Source organism: Stegostoma tigrinum, chromosome 47 (assembly GCF_030684315.1).
Source record: "Stegostoma tigrinum isolate sSteTig4 chromosome 47, sSteTig4.hap1, whole genome shotgun sequence".
NCBI lineage: Eukaryota > Metazoa > Chordata > Chondrichthyes > Orectolobiformes > Stegostomatidae > Stegostoma > Stegostoma tigrinum.
In genome coordinates this window covers 1,443,213-1,455,402 of record NC_081400.1, presented here as the reverse complement: position 1 = coordinate 1,455,402, position 12,190 = coordinate 1,443,213, and the positions used below count along the sequence as shown (strand labels likewise).

The following is a 12,190-nucleotide window of genomic DNA, read 5'->3' as shown; positions in this document are numbered from 1 at the left end:
TTGGGGCTGTGTGGGGTTTAGGGATTGGGGCTGTGTGGGGTGTAGGGATTGGGGCTGTGTGGGGTTTAGGGATTGGGGCTGTGTGGGGTGTAGGGATTGGGGCTGTGTGGGGTTTAGGGATTGGGGACTGTGTGGGGTTTAGGGATTGGGGCTGTGTGGGGTTTAGGGTTTGCTCTATGAAAGTAAATGGGAGCAGTACTCTCCCTGTGCTGGCAAGGGGATAGCCGCTGGTCGGCCACCCGCTCCGTGCCCCGGCCGCTCGCTCTATGACCATGGGCAGGACTGTGGTCGGCCACCCGACAGAGGACAAGGCTCCACAGGAGAAGATGGAGGGTGAGGGATGGAGGGAGTGAGTGAAGGAGGGAGGGAGGGGATGGAGGGAGTGAGTGAGTGAGTGAAGGAGGGAGGGAGGGACAGAGCCTCAGAGGGAGTGAAGGAGGGAGGGTTGGAGCCTCAGAGGGAGTGAAGGAGGGAGGGTTGGAGCCTCAGAGGGAGTGAAGGAGGGAGGGACGGAGCCTCAGGGAGTGAAGGAGGGAGGGGCAGAGCCTCAGGAGTGAAGGAGGGAGGGACAGAGCCTCAGAGGGAGTGAAGGAGGGAGGGACGGAGCCTCAGGGAGTGAAGGAGGGAGGGACGGTGCCTCAGAGAGAGTGAAGGAGGGAGGGACGGTGCCTCAGGGAGTGAAGGAGGGAGGGATGGAGCCTCAGGGGGAGTGAAGGAGGGAGGGAGGGTCGGATCCTCAGAGAGAGTGAAGGAGAGAGGGACGGAGCCTCAGAGGGAGTGAAGGAGAGAGGGACGGTGCCTCAGCGAGTGAAGGAGGGAGGGACAGAGCCTCAGGGAGTGAAGGAGGGAGGGGCGGTGCCTCAGAGGGAGTGAAGGAGAGAGGGATGGAGCTTCAGAGGGAGTGAAGGAGAGAGGGATGGAGCTTCAGAGGGAGTGAAGGAGAGAGGGACGGTGCCTCAGAGGGAGTGGAGGAGAGATGGACGGTGCCTCAGGGAGTGAAGGAGGGAGGGACAGAGCCTCAGAGGGAGTGAAGGAGGGAGGGACGGAGCCTCCGAGGGAGTGAAGGAGGGAGGGACGGAGCATCAGAAGGAGTGAAGGAGGGAGGGACGGAGCATCAGAAGGAGTGAAGGAGGGAGGGACGGAGCATCAGAGGGAGTGAAGGAGAGAGGGACAGAGCATCTGAAGGAGGGAGGGATGGAGCCTCAGAAGGAATGGAGGAGAGAGGGACGGTGCCTCAGAGGGAGTGAAGGAGGGAGGGACGGACGGATCATCAGAAGGAATGAAGGAGGGAGGGACGGAGCATCAGAGGGAGTGAAGGAAGGAGGGATGGAGCCTCAGAAGGAGGGAGAGATGGAGCCTCAGAAGGAGTGAAGGAGGGATGGACGGAGCCTCAGGGAGTGAAGGAGGGAGGGACGGTGCCTCAGGGAGTGAAGGAGGGAGGGACGGAGCCTCAGAGAGAGTGAAAGAGGGAGGGACGGAGCCTCAGAGAGAGTGAAGGAGGGAGGGACGTTGCCTCAGGGAGTGAAGGAGGGAGGGATGGAGCCTCAGAGGGAGTGAAGGAGAGATGGACGGTGCCTCAGAGGGAGTGAAGGAGAGATGGACGGTGCCTCAGGGAGTGAAGGAGGGAGAGACAGAGCCTCAGGAGTGAAGGAGAGAGGGACGGAGCTTCAGAGGGAGTGAAGGAGAGAGGGACGGTGCCTCAGAGGGAGTGAAGGAGAGATGGACGGTGCCTCAGGGAGTGAAGGAGGGAGGGGCAGAGCCTCAGGAGTGAAGGAGGGAGGGACAGAGCCTCAGAGGGAGTGAAGGCGGGAGGGATGGAGCCTCAGAGGGAGTGAAGGAGGGAGGGACGGAGCCTCAGGGAGTGAAGGAGGGAGGGACGGTGCCTCAGCGAGAGTGAAGGAGGGAGGGACGGTGCCTCAGGGAGTGAAGGAGGGAGGGATGGAGCCTCAGGGGGAGTGAAGGAGGGAGGGAGGGTCGGATCCTCAGAGAGAGTGAAGGAGAGAGGGACGGAGCCTCAGAGGGAGTGAAGGAGAGAGGGACGGTGCCTCAGAGGGAGTGAAGGAGAGATGGACGGTGCCTCAGGGAGTGAAGGAGGGAGGGACAGAGCCTCAGGGAGTGAAGGAGGGAGGGGCGGTGCCTCAGAGGGAGTGAAGGAGAGAGGGATGGAGCTTCAGAGGGAGTGAAGGAGAGAGGGACGGTGCCTCAGAGGGAGTGAAGGAGAGATGGACGGTGCCTCAGGGAGTGAAGGAGGGAGGGACAGAGCCTCAGAGGGAGTGAAGGAGGGCGGGACGGAGCCTCAGAGGGAGTGAAGGAGGGAGGGACGGAGCATCAGAAGGAGTGAAGGAGGGAGGGACGGAGCATCAGAGGGAGTGAAGGAGAGAGGGACAGAGCATCTGAAGGAGGGAGGGACGGAGCCTCAGAAGGAATGGAGGAGAGAGGGACGGTGCCTCAGAGGGAGTGAAGGAGGGAGGGACGGATCATCAGAAGGAATGAAGGAGGGAGGGACGGAGCATCAGAGGGAGTGAAGGAAGGAGGGATGGAGCCTCAGAAGGAGGGAGAGATGGAGCCTCAGAAGGAGTGAAGGAGGGACGGACGGAGCCTCAGGGAGTGAAGGAGGGAGGGACGGTGCCTCGGAGTGAAGGAGGGAGGGACGGAGCCTCAGAGAGAGTGAAAGAGGGAGGGACGGAGCCTCAGAGAGAGTGAAGGAGGGAGGGACGTTGCCTCAGGGAGTGATGGAGGGAGGGATGGAGCCTCAGAGGGAGTGAAGGAGAGATGGACGGTGCCTCAGAGGGAGTGAAGGAGAGATGGATGGTGCCTCAGGGAGTGAAGGAGGGAGGGACAGAGCCTCAGGAGTGAAGGAGAGAGGGACGGAGCTTCAGAGGGAGTGAAGGAGAGAGGGACGGTGCCTCAGAGGGAGTGAAGGAGAGATGGACGGTGCCTCAGGGAGTGAAGGAGGGAGGGGCAGAGCCTCAGGAGTGAAGGAGGGAGGGACAGAGCCTCAGAGGGAGTGAAGGCAGGAGGGACGGAACCTCAGAGGGAGTGAAGGAGGGAGGGACGGAGCATCAGAAGGAGTGAAGGACGGAGCATCAGAGGGAGTGAAGGAGAGAGGGACGGTGCCTCAGAGGGAGTGAAGGAGTGAGGGACAGTGCCTCAGAGGGAGTGAAGGAGTGAGGGACAGAGCATCTGAAGGAGGGAGGGACGGAGCCTCAGAAGGAATGGAGGAGGGAGGGACGGTGCCTCAGAGGGAGTGAAGGAGGGAGGGACGGATCATCAGAAGGAATGAAGGAGGGAGGGACGGAGCATCAGAGGGAGTGAAGGAGGGAGGGATGGAGCCTCAGAAGGAGGGAGAGATGGAGCCTCAGAAGGAGTGAAGGAGGGAGTGAAGGAGGGAGGGATGGAGCCTCAGAGGGAGTGAAGGAGGGACGGACGGAGCCTCAGGGAGTGAAGGAGGGAGGGACGGTGCCTCAGAGAGAGTGAAGGAGGGAGGGACGGTGCCTCAGGGAGTGAAGGAGGGAGGGACGGTGCCTCAGGGAGTGAAGGAGAGAGGGACGGATCCTCAGAGGGAGTGAAGGAGTGAGGGACAGTGCCTCAGGGAGTGAAGGAGGGAGGGACGATGCCTCAGAGAGAGTGAAGGAGGGAGGGATGGAGCCTCAGAGGGAGTGAAGGAGAGATGGACGGTGCCTCAGAGGGAGTGAAGGAGAGATGGATGGTGCCTCAGGGAGTGAAGGAGGGAGGGACAGAGCCTCAGGAGTGAAGGAGAGAGGGACGGAGCTTCAGAGGGAGTGAAGGAGAGAGGGACGGTGCCTCAGAGGGAGTGAAGGAGAGATGGACGGTGCCTCAGGGAGTGAAGGAGGGAGGGGCAGAGCCTCAGGAGTGAAGGAGGGAGGGACAGAGCCTCAGAGGGAGTGAAGGCAGGAGGGACGGAACCTCAGAGGGAGTGAAGGAGGGAGGGACGGAGCATCAGAAGGAGTGAAGGACGGAGCATCAGAGGGAGTGAAGGAGAGAGGGACGGTGCCTCAGAGGGAGTGAAGGAGTGAGGGACAGTGCCTCAGAGGGAGTGAAGGAGTGAGGGACAGAGCATCTGAAGGAGGGAGGGACGGAGCCTCAGAAGGAATGGAGGAGGGAGGGACGGTGCCTCAGAGGGAGTGAAGGAGGGAGGGACGGATCATCAGAAGGAATGAAGGAGGGAGGGACGGAGCATCAGAGGGAGTGAAGGAGGGAGGGATGGAGCCTCAGAAGGAGGGAGAGATGGAGCCTCAGAAGGAGTGAAGGAGGGAGTGAAGGAGGGAGGGATGGAGCCTCAGAGGGAGTGAAGGAGGGACGGACGGAGCCTCAGGGAGTGAAGGAGGGAGGGACGGTGCCTCAGAGAGAGTGAAGGAGGGAGGGACGGTGCCTCAGGGAGTGAAGGAGGGAGGGACGGTGCCTCAGGGAGTGAAGGAGAGAGGGACGGATCCTCAGAGGGAGTGAAGGAGTGAGGGACAGTGCCTCAGGGAGTGAAGGAGGGAGGGACGATGCCTCAGAGAGAGTGAAGGAGGGAGGGATGGAGCCTCAGAGGGAGTGAAGGAGAGATGGACGGTGCCTCAGAGGGAGTGAAGGAGAGATGGATGGTGCCTCAGGGAGTGAAGGAGGGAGGGACAGAGCCTCAGGAGTGAAGGAGAGAGGGACGGAGCTTCAGAGGGAGTGAAGGAGAGAGGGACGGTGCCTCAGAGGGAGTGAAGGAGAGATGGACGGTGCCTCAGGGAGTGAAGGAGGGAGGGGCAGAGCCTCAGGAGTGAAGGAGGGAGGGACAGAGCCTCAGAGGGAGTGAAGGCAGGAGGGACGGAACCTCAGAGGGAGTGAAGGAGGGAGGGACGGAGCATCAGAAGGAGTGAAGGACGGAGCATCAGAGGGAGTGAAGGAGAGAGGGACGGTGCCTCAGAGGGAGTGAAGGAGTGAGGGACAGTGCCTCAGAGGGAGTGAAGGAGTGAGGGACAGAGCATCTGAAGGAGGGAGGGACGGAGCCTCAGAAGGAATGGAGGAGGGAGGGACGGTGCCTCAGAGGGAGTGAAGGAGGGAGGGACGGATCATCAGAAGGAATGAAGGAGGGAGGGACGGAGCATCAGAGGGAGTGAAGGAGGGAGGGATGGAGCCTCAGAAGGAGGGAGAGATGGAGCCTCAGAAGGAGTGAAGGAGGGAGTGAAGGAGGGAGGGATGGAGCCTCAGAGGGAGTGAAGGAGGGACGGACGGAGCCTCAGGGAGTGAAGGAGGGAGGGACGGTGCCTCAGAGAGAGTGAAGGAGGGAGGGACGGTGCCTCAGGGAGTGAAGGAGGGAGGGACGGTGCCTCAGGGAGTGAAGGAGAGAGGGACGGATCCTCAGAGGGAGTGAAGGAGTGAGGGACAGTGCCTCAGGGAGTGAAGGAGGGAGGGACGATGCCTCAGAGAGAGTGAAGGAGGGAGGGATGGAGCCTCAGAGGGAGTGAAGGAGGGAGAGAGGGACGGTGCCTCAGGGAGTGAAGGAGAGAGGGATGGTGCCTCAGAGAGAGTGAAGGAGGGAGGGATGGAGCCTCAGAGGGAGTGAAGGAGGGAGGGAGGGACGGAGCATCAGAAGGAGTGAAGGAGAGAGGGACGGTGCCTCAGAGGGAGTGAAGGAGTGAGGGACAGCATCTGAAGGAGGGAGGGACGGAGCCTCAGAAGGAATGGAGGAGGGAGGGACGGTGCCTCAGAGGGAGTGAAGGATGGAGGGACGGATCATCAGAAGGAATGAAGGAGGGAGGGACGGAGCATCAGAGGGAGTGAAGGAAGGAGGGACGGAGCCTCAGAAGGAGGGAGAGATGGAGCCTGTGAAGGAGGGAGGGATGGAGCCTCAGAGGGAGTGAAAGAGGGAGGGACGGAGCATCAGAGGGAGTGAAGGAAAGAGGGACGGTGCCTCAGAGGGAGTGAAGGAGGGAGGGACGGAGCCTCAGAGGAAGTGAAGGAGGGAGGGACAGAGCCTCAGGGAGTGAAGGAGGGAGGGACGGAGCCTCAGGGAGTGAAGGAGAGAGGAATGGTGCCTCAGAGGGAGTGAAGGAGGGAGGGACGGAGCCTCGGAGGGTGTGAAGGAGGGAGGGACGGTGCCTCAGAGGGAGTGAAGGAGGGAGGGACGGTGCCTCAGAGGGAGTGAAGGAGGGAGGGACGGAGCAATAGAGGGAGTGAAGGAGAGAGGGACGGATCCTCAGAGAGTGAAGGAGGGAGGGACGGAGCCTCAGGGAGTGAAGGAGGGAGGGATGGTGCCTCAGGGAGTGAAGGAGGGAGGGACAGAGCCTCAGGGAGTGAAGGAGAGAGGGACGGTGCCTCAGGGAGTGAAGGAGGGAGGGATTGGGCCTCAGGGAGTGAAGGTGGGAGGGACGGAGCAATAGAGGGAGTGAAGGAGAGAGGGACGGATCCTCAGAGAGTGAAGGAGAGAGGAACGGTGCCTCAGGGAGTGAAGGAGAGAGGGACGGTGCCTCAGGGAGTGAAGGAGGGAGGGACGGAACCTCAGGGAGTGAAGGATGAGGAACGGAGCCTCAGGGAGTGAAGGAGGGAGGGACAGAGCCTCAGGGAGTGAAGGAGGGAGGGACGGAGCCTCAGGGAGTGAAGGAGAGAGGGATGGTGCCTCAGAGGGAGTGAAGGAGGTAGGGATGGAGCCTCAGAGAGAGTGAAGGAGAGAGGGACGGTGCCTCAGAGGGAGTGAAGGAGGGAAGGACGAAGCATCAGAGGGAGTGAAGGAGAGAGGGACGGAGCCCCAGAGGGAGTGAAGGAGAGAGGACCCCTCACTGACGGAGGGTACCGCTGTTCCCCCCGTTCCCTTTGCTGACTCCTGTTCTCTCTGGGTCTCTCCCTGTCTTTAATAGAGTGTGACACTATCATTAACCCTGTCCTTACTGTTTGATGTTGTGCTCTCCCCAGAGCTGACCCAGGCTGTTCAGGAACTAGCCACAGAGCTGCACAGGTTGCACCAGAACATGGAGAAGATCACCGAGTACCAGGCCTCACTGCTCCGAGTCAATAAGCTCATGGTGAGAAGTTGACTCCTTCCATGTCCCAGTCACTGGAATGCAATACTATATGTCCGTCTGGGATTTTACACAGACCCTGACACACTGAAGGTTCCCCCGTCAGAGTCCAGCTTTTAAATAATTACATGATTCTCAGTCCCTTCTTTCAAAATAATTCACTCACGGGATGTGGGTGTCAATAGCTGAGGTGACATTTATTGCTCACCCCTAATTGCCCAAGGAGGCAAGTAACAGTCAACAACATTGCTGTGGGGTCTGGAGTCACATGTAGTACCAGACTCCAGAAGGATGGCAGATCTCTCTTTCCCAAAAACATTTTGAAGTGGGTGGGAATTTCTAACAACAGTTATCGTTGGAGAGTTATTCTCAGATTATGATGGAATTCCATTCCCTGTCTGCTGTGGGGCAGCATTGGTCACCAGGATGTTACCAGCGTCTCTGCATTTGAGGCGACACCATCAGCTCCTCAAAGATGCAGAGATGAGACTGGCTAAGTCTCAAGGGGAAGCCAAACTCCCCTGGTCCCACATTTGTCAAGGCAAAAGGTTTCCTGGTGCTGGTCCTGAATCCTTTTAAACAGACCAGATAAAAACATATCTTCCATGTAGAGAGGGAACGTAATCCTGACTGTTTGTCACATCTGAGCGGGCGTGAAGTATGCCCAAAGACATTGCAAAGACCTTGGCCCAAAGTGACCCACTGTCCGTCTCCTGTCACTATCACAATTTAGAGATTTCACAGCTTAGGAACAGGCGTAGGCCATTCAGCCCCTCAAGCATGTTCCTCAGTCAGTCAGTTTATGGCTTTCAGACCCGAAACGTCAGCCTTCCTGCTCCTCTGATGCAGCTTGGCCTGCTGTGTTCATCCAGCTCCACACCTTGTTATCTCAGATTCTCCAGCATCTGCAGTTCCTGCTATCAGTGATGGAAGAGTGTTTTTTCTGACTGGAGATCTGTGACCAGTGGTGTTCTATAGGGATCAGTGCTGGGACCCTTGTTTGTAATATAAATGATTTGGAGGCAAATCCAGGTCATCTGTTTAGGTGGTTTCTGGGCAATGCGAAGGTTGGGGAGCTGTGGATAGTGAGGGAAATTGTCAGAGGATACAGCAGGACATTGATAGGCTAGAGACTGGGCAAGGAAATGGCAGGTAGAATTTAATCTGGACATATGTGAGGTGATTTGGCAGGTGAAGTATACAGTAAATGGCAAAACCCTGAGTGGCATTAACGCAGATGGTATGTGTGCGCGTGCATCTCTGTATGTGTGAGTGTGCCTGTGTTTTTGTGCATGTGCATGTCTGCCTGTGTGTGTGTGCGTGCGGTTGTGTATACCTATGTATGTGCCTGCTTGTATGAGTACCTGGATATGTCTGCCTCTGTGTGTGTGAGTGCATCTGTGTTTAGCTGTGCGTTGGTCTGTGTGTGTGTGTGTGCGTGCGCGCACCTTTGTGTTAGTAAGCATGTCTCTGTGTGACTCGCCTGGGGACTTCCAGCTTGCGTACAACCAGTAAATCAGCGGCCCATCGAGATATGAGATATGTGCCTGAATGAAACAGCGTCTTCCTTGAGAACAACAAAGAGCCACATTTGGTGATGATCGAGGTGATGTAGAAACATAACAAACATGAGTAGGAATAGGTCATTCGGCCCTTCGACCCTGCTACCCCATTCAATATGATTAGAGCTGATAATACAACTCAGTCCCTTCTCCCCCGCATACCGTTTGACCCTTCTAACCCTGAAGAACTATATCTAACTCCTCCTTGAAAATGTTCAATGTTTTGGCCTCAACAGTTCCCTGTGGCAAAGAATTCTGCAGGTATTGGTGAGCCATCTGGGTGGCTCACACTTCATTCTTGGCTGTCACTCCAAATGTTGCTGAGTCTTTCTCCTTTTCTCCCAGGTGCTATGTATTTCCAGCAGTTTTGCGTTTTTTTCTGTGAGATTTGTACTTTAGATTCAATATGTTTTAATCCTGGACTCAGGGTTTACTGTTGTTCTTGCAGTGTTTCTGGATGGAGAATACCCAGGAGTTGATAAAGCATCGCAGACAGATGAGTCAGCCTCCAGGATCCACCCTGAAGGTGCTGAGGAAATGACATTTGTTGTTCTCTTTGAAATACCCAGCCCGCTCCTGGCTGTGTGTCCGAGTGTAGGCCCGTTGTGCTTGAAGATAAGGGCTGTGTAAATGCTCACACTGGTCACTTTCCCATTTGCAGCCCTTGTGAAGGGAATGTTTCTCACTTGAGTCTGTGAGCGGAAGCCGACCTCTGAGTCTTGTGCCATGCCATTATGTGCCTCTTCTCCTTTCATTGTTGAGTGTGTGCCGCACTATCCTCCCTGAGGGGGCAGGGGAGTGTGGGATTTAAAGCAAAACCGAAATGGCAGACCTTCCAAATGCAGTTTCACTTGTTGTACTTACATACATGTTAATTTATTTCAAAAACAAATTATGCTGATGGATAAATAAACTACACTTTGGTACCCAACTCTCAGAATCATCATAAATCTGCGATTTCCTGATGGTGTGTTATCTCCCAGGGTGGTATATCTGTCACCATAATCCATACCATATCACCCTCCTTCATCATTCCATGAGTCTCTACTTTTGTCATCTCAGAATGTGGCTGCAACATTTCTGTCGACTTGTTGGCCCAAAGTTGTGTTTTTTTTCTTATTTATTTGTGGGACGTGGACATCACTGGGTCAGCATTTATTGCCAGTCCCTACTTGACCCTTCAGGTGAGGGTGAGCTGCCTTCTTGAACTACTGTGGTTCACCTGCTGTGGCTTGACCCACAATGCTGTTACAGAGAGAATTCCAGGATTTTGATCCAGTGACAGTGAAGGAATGGCGATATATTTCCAAGTCAGGACGGTGAGTGGTTCAGAGGGGACCTTGCAGCAGGTGCTTTTCCCGTGTATCTGCTGCCCTTGACCTTCTCGATGGAAGTGATCGTGGGTTGGAAGGCGCTGTCTGAAGATCTATAATGTACTTTCTGCAGGGCATCTTGTAAATGGTACACATTGCTGCGACTGAACATCAGTGGTGGAGGGAATGAATGTTTTTGTAAATCGTGCCAATCAAGTGGGCTGCTTTTGACCTGGACGGTGTTCAGCTTCTTGAGTGTTGTTGGGGCTGCGCCCATCCAGGGCAAGTGGGGAGTATTCCATCACACTCCTGATGTGTCTTGTGATGGCGGGACAGGCTTTGAGGAGGCAAGTTACTCACTGTAACAGTGCTCTGACCTGCACTTCTAGCCACTGTATTTATGTGGCAAGTCCACTTGAGTTTCTGGACAATGGTAACCCCCAGGATGTTGACAGTGGGGGGATTCAGTGATGGTAACACCGTTGAATGTCAAGGGGCGGTAATTAGCTTGTCTCTTATTGGTGATGGTCATAGCCTGGCATTTGTGTGGCGTGAATGTTACTTGCCACTTAGCAGCCCAAGCCTGGATATTGTCCAAATATTATTGCATTTGAACGTAAGACCATAAGACATAGGAGTGGAAGTAAGGCCATTCGGCCCTTCGCGTCCACTCCACCATTTAATCATGGCTGATGGGCATTTCAACTCCACTTATCCTGCACTCCCCCCTGTAGAATTTATCAATCTCTGCCTTGAAGACATGTAATGTCCCAGCCTCCACTGCACTCCGTGGCAATGAATTCCACAAGCCCGCCACTCTCTGGCTGGAGAAATGTCTCCTTATTTCCATTCTAAATTGAGCCCCTCTAATTGACCCACGGGTCCTAGTCTCCCCACCTAACGGAAACAAGTTCCTAGCATCCACCCCTTCTAAGCCATACATTATCATATCAGTTTCTATTAGATCTCCCCTCAACCTTCTAAACTCTAATGAGTACAATCCCAGGATACTTGGCCGTTCATCATACGCTAAACCTACCATTCCAGGGATCATCCGTGTGAATCTCCACTGGACATGCTTCAGGGCCAGTATGTCCTTCCTAAGGTGTGGGGCCCAAAATTGGACACAGTATTCTAAATGGGGCCTAACTAGAGCTTTATAAAGCCTCAGAAGCACATCGCTGCTTTTATTTTCCAACCCTTTTGAGACATGGACTGCTTCAGTATCTGAGAAGCTGCAACTGGTGCTGAACATTGTGCGATCGCCAGTGAACAACCCCATTCTGACCTTATGATGGAGGGAAGGCCACTGAAGAAGCATCTGAAGATGGTTGGGCCTAGGACACTACTGTGAGGAACTCCTGCAGGGAAGCCCTGGGGATGAGATGACTGACCTCCCACAACCACGACCATCTTCCTGCATGCCAGGTGTGACTCCAGCCAGGGGAGAATTTGACCCCAATACTCATTGATTCCAACTTTTCTAGGGCTCCTCGATGCTACACTTGGTCGAATACTACCTTGACATCAAAGGCAGTCACTCTCAACACACCTGTGGATTTCAGCCCTTTTGTCCGTGTTTGAACCAAGGCTGTCATGAATTCCAATTGTTTGCACTGTTGTGGGTGACAGGGATTGCTTTGTGGGATCTTCACTTACTGGGATCAGTATCCTGTGGTGTTCTGCTGAAAGATGTCCCAGGAGATACTGTGATGCAGCAACGTGTTTCCCTTCCTGGTCGAGAATCTCTGTCATCGACAGGCGCATGATGGTCCAAATAGCCACAGTCTGTGTTTCAAATCTCTTCTGGAAGTCACTGAACCTGTTCCACCACACTTTGAGAGAGATACCTTTCTTAACTCACTGCTTCTATCTGAGGGACATGGGTGTTGTTGGCTGGGCCCAGCATTTGTTGTCTGTCTGTGGCTGCCCTCAAAGGCGGTGGTAAGCTGCCTCCGTGAACTGCTGTAGTCCACGTGCACCCGGATGGTGCCCTTTGAAAATGAACAAATATAAAAGTACAGCACAGGAACATGGCCCTTCGGCACTCCAAGCCTGTGCTGACCGTCATGCGGGTGGTCTGTGGGCAACGCTGGCAAGGACAGCGTGTATTGTGCATCCCTAACTGCGCTTGACCTTGAGTTGGCTGTTAGGAATGAATCCTATTGCTGTTGGTATGGAGTCACATTCGGGTCAGAACAGGGGTACCGTGGCCTTTTTGACCATCAGCAAAGGTGAGACAGGCAGGTGGCATTCCGACTTCGGCGGCGTTCAGAGACTTGGCCATCCTGAGTATTCGCAGGCG

General features: G+C 55.5%; 1 long non-coding RNA gene across 1 annotated transcript; it reads left to right on the top strand.

Moving 5' to 3' along the window:
• Positions 1-275: 275 nt before the first annotated feature.
• LOC125449799 (uncharacterized) lies at positions 276-9,503 on the top strand. Its single transcript, XR_009443481.1, has 3 exons — positions 276-333; positions 6,904-7,013; positions 9,021-9,503. It is a non-coding gene; the product is annotated as an uncharacterized LOC125449799 (long non-coding RNA).
• Positions 9,504-12,190: the final 2,687 nt, after the last annotated feature.